At 53.2% G+C, this 18,040-nt stretch overlaps 22 non-coding genes across 22 annotated transcripts; all 22 read left to right on the forward strand.

Moving 5' to 3' along the window:
- The first annotated feature begins 978 nt into the window (after nt 1-978).
- On the forward strand, nt 979-1,050 carry trnaq-cug (transfer RNA glutamine (anticodon CUG)). The gene has a single exon. It is a non-coding gene; the product is annotated as a tRNA-Gln (tRNA).
- A 262-nt stretch (nt 1,051-1,312) lies between these two features.
- On the forward strand, nt 1,313-1,384 carry trnaq-uug (transfer RNA glutamine (anticodon UUG)). Its single transcript has one exon. It is a non-coding gene; the product is annotated as a tRNA-Gln (tRNA).
- A 1,184-nt stretch (nt 1,385-2,568) lies between these two features.
- On the forward strand, nt 2,569-2,640 carry trnaq-cug (transfer RNA glutamine (anticodon CUG)). Its single transcript has one exon. It is a non-coding gene; the product is annotated as a tRNA-Gln (tRNA).
- A 262-nt stretch (nt 2,641-2,902) lies between these two features.
- Nucleotides 2,903-2,974, forward strand: trnaq-uug (transfer RNA glutamine (anticodon UUG)). Its single transcript has one exon. It is a non-coding gene; the product is annotated as a tRNA-Gln (tRNA).
- A 1,184-nt stretch (nt 2,975-4,158) lies between these two features.
- Nucleotides 4,159-4,230, forward strand: trnaq-cug (transfer RNA glutamine (anticodon CUG)). The gene has a single exon. It is a non-coding gene; the product is annotated as a tRNA-Gln (tRNA).
- Nucleotides 4,231-4,492: 262 nt separating this feature from the next.
- Nucleotides 4,493-4,564, forward strand: trnaq-uug (transfer RNA glutamine (anticodon UUG)). The gene has a single exon. It is a non-coding gene; the product is annotated as a tRNA-Gln (tRNA).
- Nucleotides 4,565-5,748: 1,184 nt separating this feature from the next.
- On the forward strand, nt 5,749-5,820 carry trnaq-cug (transfer RNA glutamine (anticodon CUG)). The gene has a single exon. It is a non-coding gene; the product is annotated as a tRNA-Gln (tRNA).
- Nucleotides 5,821-6,082: 262 nt separating this feature from the next.
- trnaq-uug (transfer RNA glutamine (anticodon UUG)) lies at nt 6,083-6,154 on the forward strand. The gene has a single exon. It is a non-coding gene; the product is annotated as a tRNA-Gln (tRNA).
- Nucleotides 6,155-7,338: 1,184 nt separating this feature from the next.
- trnaq-cug (transfer RNA glutamine (anticodon CUG)) lies at nt 7,339-7,410 on the forward strand. The gene has a single exon. It is a non-coding gene; the product is annotated as a tRNA-Gln (tRNA).
- A 262-nt stretch (nt 7,411-7,672) lies between these two features.
- trnaq-uug (transfer RNA glutamine (anticodon UUG)) lies at nt 7,673-7,744 on the forward strand. Its single transcript has one exon. It is a non-coding gene; the product is annotated as a tRNA-Gln (tRNA).
- A 1,184-nt stretch (nt 7,745-8,928) lies between these two features.
- On the forward strand, nt 8,929-9,000 carry trnaq-cug (transfer RNA glutamine (anticodon CUG)). Its single transcript has one exon. It is a non-coding gene; the product is annotated as a tRNA-Gln (tRNA).
- A 262-nt stretch (nt 9,001-9,262) lies between these two features.
- Nucleotides 9,263-9,334, forward strand: trnaq-uug (transfer RNA glutamine (anticodon UUG)). The gene has a single exon. It is a non-coding gene; the product is annotated as a tRNA-Gln (tRNA).
- A 1,184-nt stretch (nt 9,335-10,518) lies between these two features.
- trnaq-cug (transfer RNA glutamine (anticodon CUG)) lies at nt 10,519-10,590 on the forward strand. The gene has a single exon. It is a non-coding gene; the product is annotated as a tRNA-Gln (tRNA).
- Nucleotides 10,591-10,852: 262 nt separating this feature from the next.
- trnaq-uug (transfer RNA glutamine (anticodon UUG)) lies at nt 10,853-10,924 on the forward strand. Its single transcript has one exon. It is a non-coding gene; the product is annotated as a tRNA-Gln (tRNA).
- Nucleotides 10,925-12,108: 1,184 nt separating this feature from the next.
- trnaq-cug (transfer RNA glutamine (anticodon CUG)) lies at nt 12,109-12,180 on the forward strand. Its single transcript has one exon. It is a non-coding gene; the product is annotated as a tRNA-Gln (tRNA).
- Nucleotides 12,181-12,442: 262 nt separating this feature from the next.
- On the forward strand, nt 12,443-12,514 carry trnaq-uug (transfer RNA glutamine (anticodon UUG)). Its single transcript has one exon. It is a non-coding gene; the product is annotated as a tRNA-Gln (tRNA).
- A 1,184-nt stretch (nt 12,515-13,698) lies between these two features.
- On the forward strand, nt 13,699-13,770 carry trnaq-cug (transfer RNA glutamine (anticodon CUG)). The gene has a single exon. It is a non-coding gene; the product is annotated as a tRNA-Gln (tRNA).
- Nucleotides 13,771-14,024: 254 nt separating this feature from the next.
- trnaq-uug (transfer RNA glutamine (anticodon UUG)) lies at nt 14,025-14,096 on the forward strand. The gene has a single exon. It is a non-coding gene; the product is annotated as a tRNA-Gln (tRNA).
- A 1,179-nt stretch (nt 14,097-15,275) lies between these two features.
- On the forward strand, nt 15,276-15,347 carry trnaq-cug (transfer RNA glutamine (anticodon CUG)). Its single transcript has one exon. It is a non-coding gene; the product is annotated as a tRNA-Gln (tRNA).
- A 262-nt stretch (nt 15,348-15,609) lies between these two features.
- On the forward strand, nt 15,610-15,681 carry trnaq-uug (transfer RNA glutamine (anticodon UUG)). Its single transcript has one exon. It is a non-coding gene; the product is annotated as a tRNA-Gln (tRNA).
- A 1,184-nt stretch (nt 15,682-16,865) lies between these two features.
- On the forward strand, nt 16,866-16,937 carry trnaq-cug (transfer RNA glutamine (anticodon CUG)). The gene has a single exon. It is a non-coding gene; the product is annotated as a tRNA-Gln (tRNA).
- Nucleotides 16,938-17,199: 262 nt separating this feature from the next.
- On the forward strand, nt 17,200-17,271 carry trnaq-uug (transfer RNA glutamine (anticodon UUG)). The gene has a single exon. It is a non-coding gene; the product is annotated as a tRNA-Gln (tRNA).
- Nucleotides 17,272-18,040: the final 769 nt, after the last annotated feature.

Here is an 18,040-nt window from a genome sequence, read left to right on the forward strand (position 1 = left end):
TCTTCGAAGGACACAGCATTAAGAGACAAGCTGCAGTCAAGCGGTGTTGTTTTTGGAGCTCCTCTCTGTGTTCCACAGACAGCTGGTGAAAAGGTGACAGGAATTGAAATGAGGCGCATGCTGGACAGGTGCTCTTTTCTTTAATTTGATTCAACAATTCACAGGAACAGCTGGACACAGAGAAACCGCAATTTTACCAGGGAGAGGAGCGGCAAAGCCAGGCCCCGAGCCCTACCGTTCAACCAGTTTTCAGGGAAACCAGGAACCTCAAATCCCAGTTTCAATCACTACAAAACGGTAACAATGACATTTGTACGTACAAGGCAGTCCAATGACATCAAAAACAGTGCATACAATGCAGACTCCCGGAAAGCCAGGGACACGTGCTCTTGAACACAGTCCGTCTGAGATCTCACTTTGCTTAAAAGCATTGCTCATCGCAGCGCTGACACAGCGATGGCCGCCGGTAAGGGAGAGAAACAGCAGCGGTGCTGTTTGAATAGGCAGCTGTACTGCAGATGTGCGACTTGTCCTACAGCTGTACTTAGCAGAAGGAAGGCTAACTGTGAGGTGAGAAAGCTGAAGCCAAAGTGAATTGCTGGCGAGGCGATTGTCCAGCAGCTTGAAAGTTTGCCAGTGAGAGAGATTAGCGAGCAGTAGCCCGGCTCAGAGTTGTTCATGGCCGACAGCAGCCCTGCTCCCGCTGAGAAACTAGGTTTCGCGGACAGGTCGGCATATCTGGCACGGCCCGAGCTGCTTTCGGAAACTTCGGCAAAGTGGATTTCGGAGGCGAGGGCGACCGGCCTTACAGGGCAGCAGGCCGAGACAGCGTAGTTGCACTTGCGAAAGACCGAGTGCACGAGCTGCTGGATCAGCAGATCCACAGTCGCCATTGTGATCCTTGTCGTTGCTGTTTCCACGCTTGACGAAGGAGGCAAACATCCTTGAGCAGTGGTTCGGCAGCACCGGCTGTCTCAGGGTTCCATGGTGTAATGGTGAGCACTCTGGACTCTGAATCCAGCGATCCGCGTTCAAATCTCGGTGGAGCCTTCTTTCTGGCTGCGTGAGCGATTGTCTTCGACAGAACTGTTGACTTCACAAATTCCACACCCATGATGGAAGTGGGCTGGTTTTCCCCTTGCGACAGTGTTTGCGATGCTCCTGCGTCGAGCGCGCGAGCTGCTTTTGCTCTGCCCTGTACCACGCAAGTATTCCCTGCCAAGGACGCAGCAGCGAGAGACCAGATTCTGAGAGCGTTGCTGCAAGTGTGAATGCAGGAAAGCTCAGGCCTGCCAGAGGCGGCAGCACTGCTGGTTCCGTGGTGTAATGGCTAGCACTCTGGACTTTGAATCCAGCGATCCGAGTTCGAATCTCGGCGGAACCTTGACTTGCTTCGTCCCGGCCCTTGTTTAATGTGGGACGCGCGAGTGAAATCTGCCTACGGGCCAATTGTAAGAGCAGCCCTTTTAGCACCTTGGAGTCAGATCTCATCGCATTTCTGCCAGAACGGGATGATGCCAATCCCGAGGTGGCGTCTTAAGCTCGCCACCGGTGCCTGCTTTTGCTCTCTCCTGAACCACGGATGTGTTTTCTTCGAAGGACACAGCATTAAGAGACAAGCTGCAGTCAAGCGGTGTTGTTTTTGGAGCTCCTCTCTGTGTTCCACAGACAGCTGGTGAAAAGGTGACAGGAATTGAAATGAGGCGCATGCTGGACAGGTGCTCTTTTCTTTAATTTGATTCAACAATTCACAGGAACAGCTGGACACAGAGAAACCGCAATTTTACCAGGGAGAGGAGCGGCAAAGCCAGGCCCCGAGCCCTACCGTTCAACCAGTTTTCAGGGAAACCAGGAACCTCAAATCCCAGTTTCAATCACTACAAAACGGTAACAATGACATTTGTACGTACAAGGCAGTCCAACGACATCAAAAACAGTGCATACAATACAGACTCCCGGAAAGCCAGGGACACGTGCTCTTGAACACAGTCCGTCTGAGATCTCACTTTGCTTAAAAGCATTGCTCATCGCAGCGCTGACACAGCGATGGCCGCCGGTAAGGGAGAGAAACAGCAGCGGTGCTGTTTGAATAGGCAGCTGTACTGCAGATGTGCGACTTGTCCTACAGCTGTACTTAGCAGAAGGAAGGCTAACTGTGAGGTGAGAAAGCTGAAGCCAAAGTGAATTGCTGGCGAGGCGATTGTCCAGCAGCTTGAAAGTTTGCCAGTGAGAGAGATTAGCGAGCAGTAGCCCGGCTCAGAGTTGTTCATGGCCGACAGCAGCCCTGCTCCCGCTGAGAAACTAGGTTTCGCGGACAGGTCGGCATATCTGGCACGGCCCGAGCTGCTTTCGGAAACTTCGGCAAAGTGGATTTCGGAGGCGAGGGCGACCGGCCTTACAGGGCAGCAGGCCGAGACAGCGTAGTTGCACTTGCGAAAGACCGAGTGCACGAGCTGCTGGATCAGCAGATCCACAGTCGCCATTGTGATCCTTGTCGTTGCTGTTTCCACGCTTGACGAAGGAGGCAAACATCCTTGAGCAGTGGTTCGGCAGCACCGGCTGTCTCAGGGTTCCATGGTGTAATGGTGAGCACTCTGGACTCTGAATCCAGCGATCCGCGTTCAAATCTCGGTGGAGCCTTCTTTCTGGCTGCGTGAGCGATTGTCTTCGACAGAACTGTTGACTTCACAAATTCCACACCCATGATGGAAGTGGGCTGGTTTTCCCCTTGCGACAGTGTTTGCGATGCTCCTGCGTCGAGCGCGCGAGCTGCTTTTGCTCTGCCCTGTACCACGCAAGTATTCCCTGCCAAGGACGCAGCAGCGAGAGACCAGATTCTGAGAGCGTTGCTGCAAGTGTGAATGCAGGAAAGCTCAGGCCTGCCTGAGGCGGCAGCACTGCTGGTTCCGTGGTGTAATGGCTAGCACTCTGGACTTTGAATCCAGCGATCCGAGTTCGAATCTCGGCGGAACCTTGACTTGCTTCGTCCCGGCCCTTGTTTAATGTGGGACGCGCGAGTGAAATCTGCCTACGGGCCAATTGTAAGAGCAGCCCTTTTAGCACCTTGGAGTCAGATCTCATCGCATTTCTGCCAGAACGGGATGATGCCAATCCCGAGGTGGCGTCTTAAGCTCGCCACCGGTGCCTGCTTTTGCTCTCTCCTGAACCACGGATGTGTTTTCTTCGAAGGACACAGCATTAAGAGACAAGCTGCAGTCAAGCGGTGTTGTTTTTGGAGCTCCTCTCTGTGTTCCACAGACAGCTGGTGAAAAGGTGACAGGAATTGAAATGAGGCGCATGCTGGACAGGTGCTCTTTTCTTTAATTTGATTCAACAATTCACAGGAACAGCTGGACACAGAGAAACAGCAATTTTACCAGGGAGAGGAGCGGCAAAGCCAGGCCCCGAGCCCTACCGTTCAACCAGTTTTCAGGGAAACCAGGAACCTCAAATCCCAGTTTCAATCACTACAAAACGGTAACAATGACATTTGTACGTACAAGGCAGTCCAACGACATCAAAAACAGTGCATACAATACAGACTCCCGGAAAGCCAGGGACACGTGCTCTTGAACACAGTCCGTCTGAGATCTCACTTTGCTTAAAAGCATTGCTCATCGCAGCGCTGACACAGCGATGGCCGCCGGTAAGGGAGAGAAACAGCAGCGGTGCTGTTTGAATAGGCAGCTGTACTGCAGATGTGCGACTTGTCCTACAGCTGTACTTAGCAGAAGGAAGGCTAACTGTGAGGTGAGAAAGCTGAAGCCAAAGTGAAATGCTGGCGAGGCGATTGTCCAGCAGCTTGAAAGTTTGCCAGTGAGAGAGATTAGCGAGCAGTAGCCCGGCTCAGAGTTGTTCATGGCCGACAGCAGCCCTGCTCCCGCTGAGAAACTAGGTTTCGCGGACAGGTCGGCATATCTGGCACGGCCCGAGCTGCTTTTGGAAACTTCGGCAAAGTGGATTTCGGAGGCGAGGGCGACCGGCCTTACAGGGCAGCAGGCCGAGACAGCGTGGTTGCACTTGCGAAAGACCGAGTGCACGAGCTGCTGGATCAGCAGATCCACAGTCGCCATTGTGATCCTTGTCGTTGCTGTTTCCACGCTTGACGAAGGAGGCAAACATCCTTGAGCAGTGGTTCGGCAGCCCCTGCTGTCTCAGGGTTCCATGGTGTAATGGTGAGCACTCTGGACTCTGAATCCAGCGATCCGAGTTCAAATCTCGGTGGAGCCTTCTTTCTGGCTGCGTGAGCGATTGTCTTCGACAGAACTGTTGACTTCACAAATTCCACACCCATGATGGAAGTGGGCTGGTTTTCCCCTTGCGACAGTGTTTGCGATGCTCCTGCGTCGAGCGCGCGAGCTGCTTTTGCTCTGCCCTGTACCACGCAAGTATTCCCTGCCAAGGACGCAGCAGCGAGAGACCAGATTCTGAGAGCGTTGCTGCAAGTGTGAATGCAGGAAAGCTCAGGCCTGCCAGAGGCGGCAGCACTGCTGGTTCCGTGGTGTAATGGCTAGCACTCTGGACTTTGAATCCAGCGATCCGAGTTCGAATCTCGGCGGAACCTTGACTTGCTTCGTCCCGGCCCTTGTTTAATGTGGGACGCGCGAGTGAAATCTGCCTACGGGCCAATTGTAAGAGCAGCCCTTTTAGCACCTTGGAGTCAGATCTCATCGCATTTCTGCCAGAACGGGATGATGCCAATCCCGAGGTGGCGTCTTAAGCTCGCCACCGGTGCCTGCTTTTGCTCTCTCCTGAACCACGGATGTGTTTTCTTCGAAGGACACAGCATTAAGAGACAAGCTGCAGTCAAGCGGTGTTGTTTTTGGAGCTCCTCTCTGTGTTCCACAGACAGCTGGTGAAAAGGTGACAGGAATTGAAATGAGGCGCATGCTGGACAGGTGCTCTTTTCTTTAATTTGATTCAACAATTCACAGGAACAGCTGGACACAGAGAAACCGCAATTTTACCAGGGAGAGGAGCGGCAAAGCCAGGCCCCGAGCCCTACCGTTCAACCAGTTTTCAGGGAAACCAGGAACCTCAAATCCCAGTTTCAATCACTACAAAACGGTAACAATGACATTTGTACGTACAAGGCAGTCCAACGACATCAAAAACAGTGCATACAATACAGACTCCCGGAAAGCCAGGGACACGTGCTCTTGAACACAGTCCGTCTGAGATCTCACTTTGCTTAAAAGCATTGCTCATCGCAGCGCTGACACAGCGATGGCCGCCGGTAAGGGAGAGAAACAGCAGCGGTGCTGTTTGAATAGGCAGCTGTACTGCAGATGTGCGACTTGTCCTACAGCTGTACTTAGCAGAAGGAAGGCTAACTGTGAGGTGAGAAAGCTGAAGCCAAAGTGAATTGCTGGCGAGGCGATTGTCCAGCAGCTTGAAAGTTTGCCAGTGAGAGAGATTAGCGAGCAGTAGCCCGGCTCAGAGTTGTTCATGGCCGACAGCAGCCCTGCTCCCGCTGAGAAACTAGGTTTCGCGGACAGGTCGGCATATCTGGCACGGCCCGAGCTGCTTTCGGAAACTTCGGCAAAGTGGATTTCGGAGGCGAGGGCGACCGGCCTTACAGGGCAGCAGGCCGAGACAGCGTAGTTGCACTTGCGAAAGACCGAGTGCACGAGCTGCTGGATCAGCAGATCCACAGTCGCCATTGTGATCCTTGTCGTTGCTGTTTCCACGCTTGACGAAGGAGGCAAACATCCTTGAGCAGTGGTTCGGCAGCACCGGCTGTCTCAGGGTTCCATGGTGTAATGGTGAGCACTCTGGACTCTGAATCCAGCGATCCGCGTTCAAATCTCGGTGGAGCCTTCTTTCTGGCTGCGTGAGCGATTGTCTTCGACAGAACTGTTGACTTCACAAATTCCACACCCATGATGGAAGTGGGCTGGTTTTCCCCTTGCGACAGTGTTTGCGATGCTCCTGCGTCGAGCGCGCGAGCTGCTTTTGCTCTGCCCTGTACCACGCAAGTATTCCCTGCCAAGGACGCAGCAGCGAGAGACCAGATTCTGAGAGCGTTGCTGCAAGTGTGAATGCAGGAAAGCTCAGGCCTGCCTGAGGCGGCAGCACTGCTGGTTCCGTGGTGTAATGGCTAGCACTCTGGACTTTGAATCCAGCGATCCGAGTTCGAATCTCGGCGGAACCTTGACTTGCTTCGTCCCGGCCCTTGTTTAATGTGGGACGCGCGAGTGAAATCTGCCTACGGGCCAATTGTAAGAGCAGCCCTTTTAGCACCTTGGAGTCAGATCTCATCGCATTTCTGCCAGAACGGGATGATGCCAATCCCGAGGTGGCGTCTTAAGCTCGCCACCGGTGCCTGCTTTTGCTCTCTCCTGAACCACGGATGTGTTTTCTTCGAAGGACACAGCATTAAGAGACAAGCTGCAGTCAAGCGGTGTTGTTTTTGGAGCTCCTCTCTGTGTTCCACAGACAGCTGGTGAAAAGGTGACAGGAATTGAAATGAGGCGCATGCTGGACAGGTGCTCTTTTCTTTAATTTGATTCAACAATTCACAGGAACAGCTGGACACAGAGAAACAGCAATTTTACCAGGGAGAGGAGCGGCAAAGCCAGGCCCCGAGCCCTACCGTTCAACCAGTTTTCAGGGAAACCAGGAACCTCAAATCCCAGTTTCAATCACTACAAAACGGTAACAATGACATTTGTACGTACAAGGCAGTCCAACGACATCAAAAACAGTGCATACAATACAGACTCCCGGAAAGCCAGGGACACGTGCTCTTGAACACAGTCCGTCTGAGATCTCACTTTGCTTAAAAGCATTGCTCATCGCAGCGCTGACACAGCGATGGCCGCCGGTAAGGGAGAGAAACAGCAGCGGTGCTGTTTGAATAGGCAGCTGTACTGCAGATGTGCGACTTGTCCTACAGCTGTACTTAGCAGAAGGAAGGCTAACTGTGAGGTGAGAAAGCTGAAGCCAAAGTGAAATGCTGGCGAGGCGATTGTCCAGCAGCTTGAAAGTTTGCCAGTGAGAGAGATTAGCGAGCAGTAGCCCGGCTCAGAGTTGTTCATGGCCGACAGCAGCCCTGCTCCCGCTGAGAAACTAGGTTTCGCGGACAGGTCGGCATATCTGGCACGGCCCGAGCTGCTTTTGGAAACTTCGGCAAAGTGGATTTCGGAGGCGAGGGCGACCGGCCTTACAGGGCAGCAGGCCGAGACAGCGTGGTTGCACTTGCGAAAGACCGAGTGCACGAGCTGCTGGATCAGCAGATCCACAGTCGCCATTGTGATCCTTGTCGTTGCTGTTTCCACGCTTGACGAAGGAGGCAAACATCCTTGAGCAGTGGTTCGGCAGCCCCTGCTGTCTCAGGGTTCCATGGTGTAATGGTGAGCACTCTGGACTCTGAATCCAGCGATCCGAGTTCAAATCTCGGTGGAGCCTTCTTTTTGGCTGCGTGAGCGATTGTCTTCGACAGAACTGTTGACTTCACAAATTCCACACCCATGATGGAAGTGGGCTGGTTTTCCCCTTGCGACAGTGTTTGCGATGCTCCTGCGTCGAGCGCGCGAGCTGCTTTTGCTCTGCCCTGTACCACGCAAGTATTCCCTGCCAAGGACGCAGCAGCGAGAGACCAGATTCTGAGAGCGTTGCTGCAAGTGTGAATGCAGGAAAGCTCAGGCCCGCCAGAGGCGGCAGCACTGCTGGTTCCGTGGTGTAATGGCTAGCACTCTGGACTTTGAATCCAGCGATCCGAGTTCGAATCTCGGCGGAACCTTGACTTGCTTCGTCCCGGCCCTTGTTTAATGTGGGACGCGCGAGTGAAATCTGCCTACGGGCCAATTGTAAGAGCAGCCCATTTAGCACCTTGGAGTCAGATCTCATCGCATTTCTGCCAGAACGGGATGATGCCAATCCCGAGGTGGAGTCTTAAGCTCGCCACCGGTGCCTGCTTTTGCTCTCTCCTGAACCACGGATGTGTTTTCTTCGAAGGACACAGCATTAAGAGACAAGCTGCAGTCAAGCGGTGTTGTTTTTGGAGCTCCTCTCTGTGTTCCACAGACAGCTGGTGAAAAGGTGACAGGAATTGAAATGAGGCGCATGCTGGACAGGTGCTCTTTTCTTTAATTTGATTCAACAATTCACAGGAACAGCTGGACACAGAGAAACCGCAATTTTACCAGGGAGAGGAGCGGCAAAGCCAGGCCCCGAGCCCTACCGTTCAACCAGTTTTCAGGGAAACCAGGAACCTCAAATCCCAGTTTCAATCACTACAAAACGGTAACAATGACATTTGTACGTACAAGGCAGTCCAACGACATCAAAAACAGTGCATACAATACAGACTCCCGGAAAGCCAGGGACACGTGCTCTTGAACACAGTCCGTCTGAGATCTCACTTTGCTTAAAAGCATTGCTCATCGCAGCGCTGACACAGCGATGGCCGCCGGTAAGGGAGAGAAACAGCAGCGGTGCTGTTTGAATAGGCAGCTGTACTGCAGATGTGCGACTTGTCCTACAGCTGTACTTAGCAGAAGGAAGGCTAACTGTGAGGTGAGAAAGCTGAAGCCAAAGTGAAATGCTGGCGAGGCGATTGTCCAGCAGCTTGAAAGTTTGCCAGTGAGAGAGATTAGCGAGCAGTAGCCCGGCTCAGAGTTGTTCATGGCCGACAGCAGCCCTGCTCCCGCTGAGAAACTAGGTTTCGCGGACAGGTCGGCATATCTGGCACGGCCCGAGCTGCTTTCGGAAACTTCGGCAAAGTGGATTTCGGAGGCGAGGGCGACCGGCCTTACAGGGCAGCAGGCCGAGACAGCGTAGTTGCACTTGCGAAAGACCGAGTGCACGAGCTGCTGGATCAGCAGATCCACAGTCGCCATTGTGATCCTTGTCGTTGCTGTTTCCACGCTTGACGAAGGAGGCAAACATCCTTGAGCAGTGGTTCGGCAGCACCTGCTGTCTCAGGGTTCCATGGTGTAATGGTGAGCACTCTGGACTCTGAATCCAGCGATCCGCGTTCAAATCTCGGTGGAGCCTTCTTTCTGGCTGCGTGAGCGATTGTCTTCGACAGAACTGTTGACTTCACAAATTCCACACCCATGATGGAAGTGGGCTGGTTTTCCCCTTGCGACAGTGTTTGCGATGCTCCTGCGTCGAGCGCGCGAGCTGCTTTTGCTCTGCCCTGTACCACGCAAGTATTCCCTGCCAAGGACGCAGCAGCGAGAGACCAGATTCTGAGAGCGTTGCTGCAAGTGTGAATGCAGGAAAGCTCAGGCCTGCCAGAGGCGGCAGCATTGCTGGTTCCGTGGTGTAATGGCTAGCACTCTGGACTTTGAATCCAGCGATCCGAGTTCGAATCTCGGCGGAACCTTGACTTGCTTCGTCCCGGCCCTTGTTTAATGTGGGATGCGCGAGTGAAATCTGCCTACGGGCCAATTGTAAGAGCAGCCCTTTTAGCACCTTGGAGTCAGATCTCATCGCATTTCTGCCAGAACGGGATGATGCCAATCCCGAGGTGGCGTCTTAAGCTCGCCACCGGTGCCTGCTTTTGCTCTCTCCTGAACCACGGATGTGTTTTCTTCGAAGGACACAGCATTAAGAGACAAGCTGCAGTCAAGCGGTGTTGTTTTTGGAGCTCCTCTCTGTGTTCCACAGACAGCTGGTGAAAAGGTGACAGGAATTGAAATGAGGCGCATGCTGGACAGGTGCTCTTTTCTTTAATTTGATTCAACAATTCACAGGAACAGCTGGACACAGAGAAACCGCAATTTTACCAGGGAGAGGAGCGGCAAAGCCAGGCCCCGAGCCCTACCGTTCAACCAGTTTTCAGGGAAACCAGGAACCTCAAATCCCAGTTTCAATCACTACAAAACGGTAACAATGACATTTGTACGTACAAGGCAGTCCAACGACATCAAAAACAGTGCATACAATACAGACTCCCGGAAAGCCAGGGACACGTGCTCTTGAACACAGTCCGTCTGAGATCTCACTTTGCTTAAAAGCATTGCTCATCGCAGCGCTGACACAGCGATGGCCGCCGGTAAGGGAGAGAAACAGCAGCGGTGCTGTTTGAATAGGCAGCTGTACTGCAGATGTGCGACTTGTCCTACAGCTGTACTTAGCAGAAGGAAGGCTAACTGTGAGGTGAGAAAGCTGAAGCCAAAGTGAAATGCTGGCGAGGCGATTGTCCAGCAGCTTGAAAGTTTGCCAGTGAGAGAGATTAGCGAGCAGTAGCCCGGCTCAGAGTTGTTCATGGCCGACAGCAGCCCTGCTCCCGCTGAGAAACTAGGTTTCGCGGACAGGTCGGCATATCTGGCACGGCCCGAGCTGCTTTCGGAAACTTCGGCAAAGTGGATTTCGGAGGCGAGGGCGACCGGCCTTACAGGGCAGCAGGCCGAGACAGCGTGGTTGCACTTGCGAAAGACCGAGTGCACGAGCTGCTGGATCAGCAGATCCACAGTCGCCATTGTGATCCTTGTCGTTGCTGTTTCCACGCTTGACGAAGGAGGCAAACATCCTTGAGCAGTGGTTCGGCAGCACCTGCTGTCTCAGGGTTCCATGGTGTAATGGTGAGCACTCTGGACTCTGAATCCAGCGATCCGCGTTCAAATCTCGGTGGAGCCTTCTTTCTGGCTGCGTGAGCGATTGTCTTCGACAGAACTGTTGACTTCACAAATTCCACACCCATGATGGAAGTGGGCTGGTTTTCCCCTTGCGACAGTGTTTGCGATGCTCCTGCGTCGAGCGCGCGAGCTGCTTTTGCTCTGCCCTGTACCACGCAAGTATTCCCTGCCAAGGACGCAGCAGCGAGAGACCAGATTCTGAGAGCGTTGCTGCAAGTGTGAATGCAGGAAAGCTCAGGCCTGCCAGAGGCGGCAGCATTGCTGGTTCCGTGGTGTAATGGCTAGCACTCTGGACTTTGAATCCAGCGATCCGAGTTCGAATCTCGGCGGAACCTTGACTTGCTTCGTCCCGGCCCTTGTTTAATGTGGGATGCGCGAGTGAAATCTGCCTACGGGCCAATTGTAAGAGCAGCCCTTTTAGCACCTTGGAGTCAGATCTCATCGCATTTCTGCCAGAACGGGATGATGCCAATCCCGAGGTGGCGTCTTAAGCTCGCCACCGGTGCCTGCTTTTGCTCTCTCCTGAACCACGGATGTGTTTTCTTCGAAGGACACAGCATTAAGAGACAAGCTGCAGTCAAGCGGTGTTGTTTTTGGAGCTCCTCTCTGTGTTCCACAGACAGCTGGTGAAAAGGTGACAGGAATTGAAATGAGGCGCATGCTGGACAGGTGCTCTTTTCTTTAATTTGATTCAACAATTCACAGGAACAGCTGGACACAGAGAAACCGCAATTTTACCAGGGAGAGGAGCGGCAAAGCCAGGCCCCGAGCCCTACCGTTCAACCAGTTTTCAGGGAAACCAGGAACCTCAAATCCCAGTTTCAATCACTACAAAACGGTAACAATGACATTTGTACGTACAAGGCAGTCCAACGACATCAAAAACAGTGCATACAATACAGACTCCCGGAAAGCCAGGGACACGTGCTCTTGAACACAGTCCGTCTGAGATCTCACTTTGCTTAAAAGCATTGCTCATCGCAGCGCTGACACAGCGATGGCCGCCGGTAAGGGAGAGAAACAGCAGCGGTGCTGTTTGAATAGGCAGCTGTACTGCAGATGTGCGACTTGTCCTACAGCTGTACTTAGCAGAAGGAAGGCTAACTGTGAGGTGAGAAAGCTGAAGCCAAAGTGAAATGCTGGCGAGGCGATTGTCCAGCAGCTTGAAAGTTTGCCAGTGAGAGAGATTAGCGAGCAGTAGCCCGGCTCAGAGTTGTTCATGGCCGACAGCAGCCCTGCTCCCGCTGAGAAACTAGGTTTCGCGGACAGGTCGGCATATCTGGCACGGCCCGAGCTGCTTTCGGAAACTTCGGCAAAGTGGATTTCGGAGGCGAGGGCGACCGGCCTTACAGGGCAGCAGGCCGAGACAGCGTAGTTGCACTTGCGAAAGACCGAGTGCACGAGCTGCTGGATCAGCAGATCCACAGTCGCCATTGTGATCCTTGTCGTTGCTGTTTCCACGCTTGACGAAGGAGGCAAACATCCTTGAGCAGTGGTTCGGCAGCACCTGCTGTCTCAGGGTTCCATGGTGTAATGGTGAGCACTCTGGACTCTGAATCCAGCGATCCGCGTTCAAATCTCGGTGGAGCCTTCTTTCTGGCTGCGTGAGCGATTGTCTTCGACAGAACTGTTGACTTCACAAATTCCACACCCATGATGGAAGTGGGCTGGTTTTCCCCTTGCGACAGTGTTTGCGATGCTCCTGCGTCGAGCGCGCGAGCTGCTTTTGCTCTGCCCTGTACCACGCAAGTATTCCCTGCCAAGGACGCAGCAGCGAGAGACCAGATTCTGAGAGCGTTGCTGCAAGTGTGAATGCAGGAAAGCTCAGGCCTGCCAGAGGCGGCAGCATTGCTGGTTCCGTGGTGTAATGGCTAGCACTCTGGACTTTGAATCCAGCGATCCGAGTTCGAATCTCGGCGGAACCTTGACTTGCTTCGTCCCGGCCCTTGTTTAATGTGGGATGCGCGAGTGAAATCTGCCTACGGGCCAATTGTAAGAGCAGCCCTTTTAGCACCTTGGAGTCAGATCTCATCGCATTTCTGCCAGAACGGGATGATGCCAATCCCGAGGTGGCGTCTTAAGCTCGCCACCGGTGCCTGCTTTTGCTCTCTCCTGAACCACGGATGTGTTTTCTTCGAAGGACACAGCATTAAGAGACAAGCTGCAGTCAAGCGGTGTTGTTTTTGGAGCTCCTCTCTGTGTTCCACAGACAGCTGGTGAAAAGGTGACAGGAATTGAAATGAGGCGCATGCTGGACAGGTGCTCTTTTCTTTAATTTGATTCAACAATTCACAGGAACAGCTGGACACAGAGAAACCGCAATTTTACCAGGGAGAGGAGCGGCAAAGCCAGGCCCCGAGCCCTACCGTTCAACCAGTTTTCAGGGAAACCAGGAACCTCAAATCCCAGTTTCAATCACTACAAAACGGTAACAATGACATTTGTACGTACAAGGCAGTCCAACGACATCAAAAACAGTGCATACAATGCAGACTCCCGGAAAGCCAGGGACACGTGCTCTTGAACACAGTCCGTCTGAGATCTCACTTTGCTTAAAAGCATTGCTCATCGCAGCGCTGACACAGCGATGGCCGCCGGTAAGGGAGAGAAACAGCAGCGGTGCTGTTTGAATAGGCAGCTGTACTGCAGATGTGCGACTTGTCCTACAGCTGTACTTAGCAGAAGGAAGGCTAACTGTGAGGTGAGAAAGCTGAAGCCAAAGTGAAATGCTGGCGAGGCGATTGTCCAGCAGCTTGAAAGTTTGCCAGTGAGAGAGATTAGCGAGCAGTAGCCCGGCTCAGAGTTGTTCATGGCCGACAGCAGCCCTGCTCCCGCTGAGAAACTAGGTTTCGCGGACAGGTCGGCATATCTGGCACGGCCCGAGCTGCTTTCGGAAACTTCGGCAAAGTGGATTTCGGAGGCGAGGGCGACCGGCCTTACAGGGCAGCAGGCCGAGACAGCGTAGTTGCACTTGCGAAAGACCGAGTGCACGAGCTGCTGGATCAGCAGATCCACAGTCGCCATTGTGATCCTTGTCGTTGCTGTTTCCACGCTTGACGAAGGAGGCAAACATCCTTGAGCAGTGGTTCGGCAGCCCCTGCAGTCTCAGGGTTCCATGGTGTAATGGTGAGCACTCTGGACTCTGAATCCAGCGATCCGCGTTCAAATCTCGGTGGAGCCTTCTTTCTGGCTGCGTGAGCGATTGTCTTCGACAGAACTGTTGACTTCACAAATTCCACACCCATGATGGAAGTGGGCTGGTTTTCCCCTTGCGACAGTGTTTGCGATGCTCCTGCGTCGAGCTGCTTTTGCTCTGCCCTGTACCACGCAAGTATTCCCTGCCAAGGACGCAGCAGCGAGAGACCAGATTCTGAGAGCGTTGCTGCAAGTGTGAATGCAGGAAAGCTCAGGCCTGCCTGAGGCGGCAGCACTGCTGGTTCCGTGGTGTAATGGCTAGCACTCTGGGCTTTGAATCCAGCGATCCGAGTTCGAATCTCGGCGGAACCTTGACTTGCTTCGTCCCGGCCCTTGTTTAATGTGGGACGCGCGAGTGAAATCTGCCTACGGGCCAATTGTAAGAGCAGCCCTTTTAGCACCTTGGAGTCAGATCTCATCGCATTTCTGCCAGAACGGGATGATGCCAATCCCGAGGTGGCGTCTTAAGCTCGCCACCGGTGCCTGCTTTTGCTCTCTCCTGAACCACGGATGTGTTTTCTTCGAAGGACACAGCATTAAGAGACAAGCTGCAGTCAAGCGGTGTTGTTTTTGGAGCTCCTCTCTGTGTTCCACAGACAGCTGGTGAAAAGGTGACAGGAATTGAAATGAGGCGCATGCTGGACAGGTGCTCTTTAATTTGATTCAACAATTCACAGGAACAGCTGGACACAGAGAAACCGCAATTTTACCAGGGAGAGGAGCGGCAAAGCCAGGCCCCGAGCCCTACCGTTCAACCAGTTTTCAGGGAAACCAGGAACCTCAAATCCCAGTTTCAATCACTACAAAACGGTAACAATGACATTTGTACGTACAAGGCAGTCCAACGACATCAAAAACAGTGCATACAATACAGACTCCCGGAAAGCCAGGGACACGTGCTCTTGAACACAGTCCGTCTGAGATCTCACTTTGCTTAAAAGCATTGCTCATCGCAGCGCTGACACAGCGATGGCCGCCGGTAAGGGAGAGAAACAGCAGCGGTGCTGTTTGAATAGGCAGCTGTACTGCAGATGTGCGACTTGTCCTACAGCTGTACTTAGCAGAAGGAAGGCTAACTGTGAGGTGAGAAAGCTGAAGCCAAAGTGAAATGCTGGCGAGGCGATTGTCCAGCAGCTTGAAAGTTTGCCAGTGAGAGAGATTAGCGAGCAGTAGCCCGGCTCAGAGTTGTTCATGGCCGACAGCAGCCCTGCTCCCGCTGAGAAACTAGGTTTCGCGGACAGGTCGGCATATCTGGCACGGCCCGAGCTGCTTTCGGAAACTTCGGCAAAGTGGATTTCGGAGGCGAGGGCGACCGGCCTTACAGGGCAGCAGGCCGAGACAGCGTAGTTGCACTTGCGAAAGACCGAGTGCACGAGCTGCTGGATCAGCAGATCCACAGTCGCCATTGTGATCCTTGTCGTTGCTGTTTCCACGCTTGACGAAGGAGGCAAACATCCTTGAGCAGTGGTTCGGCAGCACCTGCTGTCTCAGGGTTCCATGGTGTAATGGTGAGCACTCTGGACTCTGAATCCAGCGATCCGCGTTCAAATCTCGGTGGAGCCTTCTTTCTGGCTGCGTGAGCGATTGTCTTCGACAGAACTGTTGACTTCACAAATTCCACACCCATGATGGAAGTGGGCTGGTTTTCCCCTTGCGACAGTGTTTGCGATGCTCCTGCGTCGAGCGCGCTCGCTGCTTTTGCTCTGCCCTGTACCACGCAAGTATTCCCTGCCAAGGACGCAGCAGCGAGAGACCAGATTCTGAGAGCGTTGCTGCAAGTGTGAATGCAGGAAAGCTCAGGCCTGCCAGAGGCGGCAGCATTGCTGGTTCCGTGGTGTAATGGCTAGCACTCTGGACTTTGAATCCAGCGATCCGAGTTCGAATCTCGGCGGAACCTTGACTTGCTTCGTCCCGGCCCTTGTTTAATGTGGGATGCGCGAGTGAAATCTGCCTACGGGCCAATTGTAAGAGCAGCCCTTTTAGCACCTTGGAGTCAGATCTCATCGCATTTCTGCCAGAACGGGATGATGCCAATCCCGAGGTGGCGTCTTAAGCTCGCCACCGGTGCCTGCTTTTGCTCTCTCCTGAACCACGGATGTGTTTTCTTCGAAGGACACAGCATTAAGAGACAAGCTGCAGTCAAGCGGTGTTGTTTTTGGAGCTCCTCTCTGTGTTCCACAGACAGCTGGTGAAAAGGTGACAGGAATTGAAATGAGGCGCATGCTGGACAGGTGCTCTTTTCTTTAATTTGATTCAACAATTCACAGGAACAGCTGGACACAGAGAAACCGCAATTTTACCAGGGAGAGGAGCGGCAAAGCCAGGCCCCGAGCCCTACCGTTCAACCAGTTTTCAGGGAAACCAGGAACCTCAAATCCCAGTTTCAATCACTACAAAACGGTAACAATGACATTTGTACGTACAAGGCAGTCCAACGACATCAAAAACAGTGCATACAATACAGACTCCCGGAAAGCCAGGGACACGTGCTCTTGAACACAGTCCGTCTGAGATCTCACTTTGCTTAAAAGCATTGCTCATCGCAGCGCTGACACAGCGATGGCCGCCGGTAAGGGAGAGAAACAGCAGCGGTGCTGTTTGAATAGGCAGCTGTACTGCAGATGTGCGACTTGTCCTACAGCTGTACTTAGCAGAAGGAAGGCTAACTGTGAGGTGAGAAAGCTGAAGCCAAAGTGAAATGCTGGCGAGGCGATTGTCCAGCAGCTTGAAAGTTTGCCAGTGAGAGAGATTAGCGAGCAGTAGCCCGGCTCAGAGTTGTTCATGGCCGACAGCAGCCCTGCTCCCGCTGAGAAACTAGGTTTCGCGGACAGGTCGGCATATCTGGCACGGCCCGAGCTGCTTTCGGAAACTTCGGCAAAGTGGATTTCGGAGGCGAGGGCGACCGGCCTTACAGGGCAGCAGGCCGAGACAGCGTGGTTGCACTTGCGAAAGACCGAGTGCACGAGCTGCTGGATCAGCAGATCCACAGTCGCCATTGTGATCCTTGTCGTTGCTGTTTCCACGCTTGACGAAGGAGGCAAACATCCTTGAGCAGTGGTTCGGCAGCACCTGCTGTCTCAGGGTTCCATGGTGTAATGGTGAGCACTCTGGACTCTGAATCCAGCGATCCGCGTTCAAATCTCGGTGGAGCCTTCTTTCTGGCTGCGTGAGCGATTGTCTTCGACAGAACTGTTGACTTCACAAATTCCACACCCATGATGGAAGTGGGCTGGTTTTCCCCTTGCGACAGTGTTTGCGATGCTTCTGCGTCGAGCGCGCTCGCTGCTTTTGCTCTGCCCTGTACCACGCAAGTATTCCCTGCCAAGGACGCAGCAGCGAGAGACCAGATTCTGAGAGCGTTGCTGCAAGTGTGAATGCAGGAAAGCTCAGGCCTGCCAGAGGCGGCAGCATTGCTGGTTCCGTGGTGTAATGGCTAGCACTCTGGACTTTGAATCCAGCGATCCGAGTTCGAATCTCGGCGGAACCTTGACTTGCTTCGTCCCGGCCCTTGTTTAATGTGGGATGCGCGAGTGAAATCTGCCTACGGGCCAATTGTAAGAGCAGCCCTTTTAGCACCTTGGAGTCAGATCTCATCGCATTTCTGCCAGAACGGGATGATGCCAATCCCGAGGTGGCGTCTTAAGCTCGCCACCGGTGCCTGCTTTTGCTCTCTCCTGAACCACGGATGTGTTTTCTTCGAAGGACACAGCATTAAGAGACAAGCTGCAGTCAAGCGGTGTTGTTTTTGGAGCTCCTCTCTGTGTTCCACAGACAGCTGGTGAAAAGGTGACAGGAATTGAAATGAGGCGCATGCTGGACAGGTGCTCTTTTCTTTAATTTGATTCAACAATTCACAGGAACAGCTGGACACAGAGAAACCGCAATTTTACCAGGGAGAGGAGCGGCAAAGCCAGGCCCCGAGCCCTACCGTTCAACCAGTTTTCAGGGAAACCAGGAACCTCAAATCCCAGTTTCAATCACTACAAAACGGTAACAATGACATTTGTACGTACAAGGCAGTCCAACGACATCAAAAACAGTGCATACAATACAGACTCCCGGAAAGCCAGGGACACGTGCTCTTGAACACAGTCCGTCTGAGATCTCACTTTGCTTAAAAGCATTGCTCATCGCAGCGCTGACACAGCGATGGCCGCCGGTAAGGGAGAGAAACAGCAGCGGTGCTGTTTGAATAGGCAGCTGTACTGCAGATGTGCGACTTGTCCTACAGCTGTACTTAGCAGAAGGAAGGCTAA

This window comes from Chiloscyllium punctatum, chromosome 21, assembly GCF_047496795.1.
Source record: "Chiloscyllium punctatum isolate Juve2018m chromosome 21, sChiPun1.3, whole genome shotgun sequence".
NCBI classification, from domain to species: domain Eukaryota; kingdom Metazoa; phylum Chordata; class Chondrichthyes; order Orectolobiformes; family Hemiscylliidae; genus Chiloscyllium; species Chiloscyllium punctatum.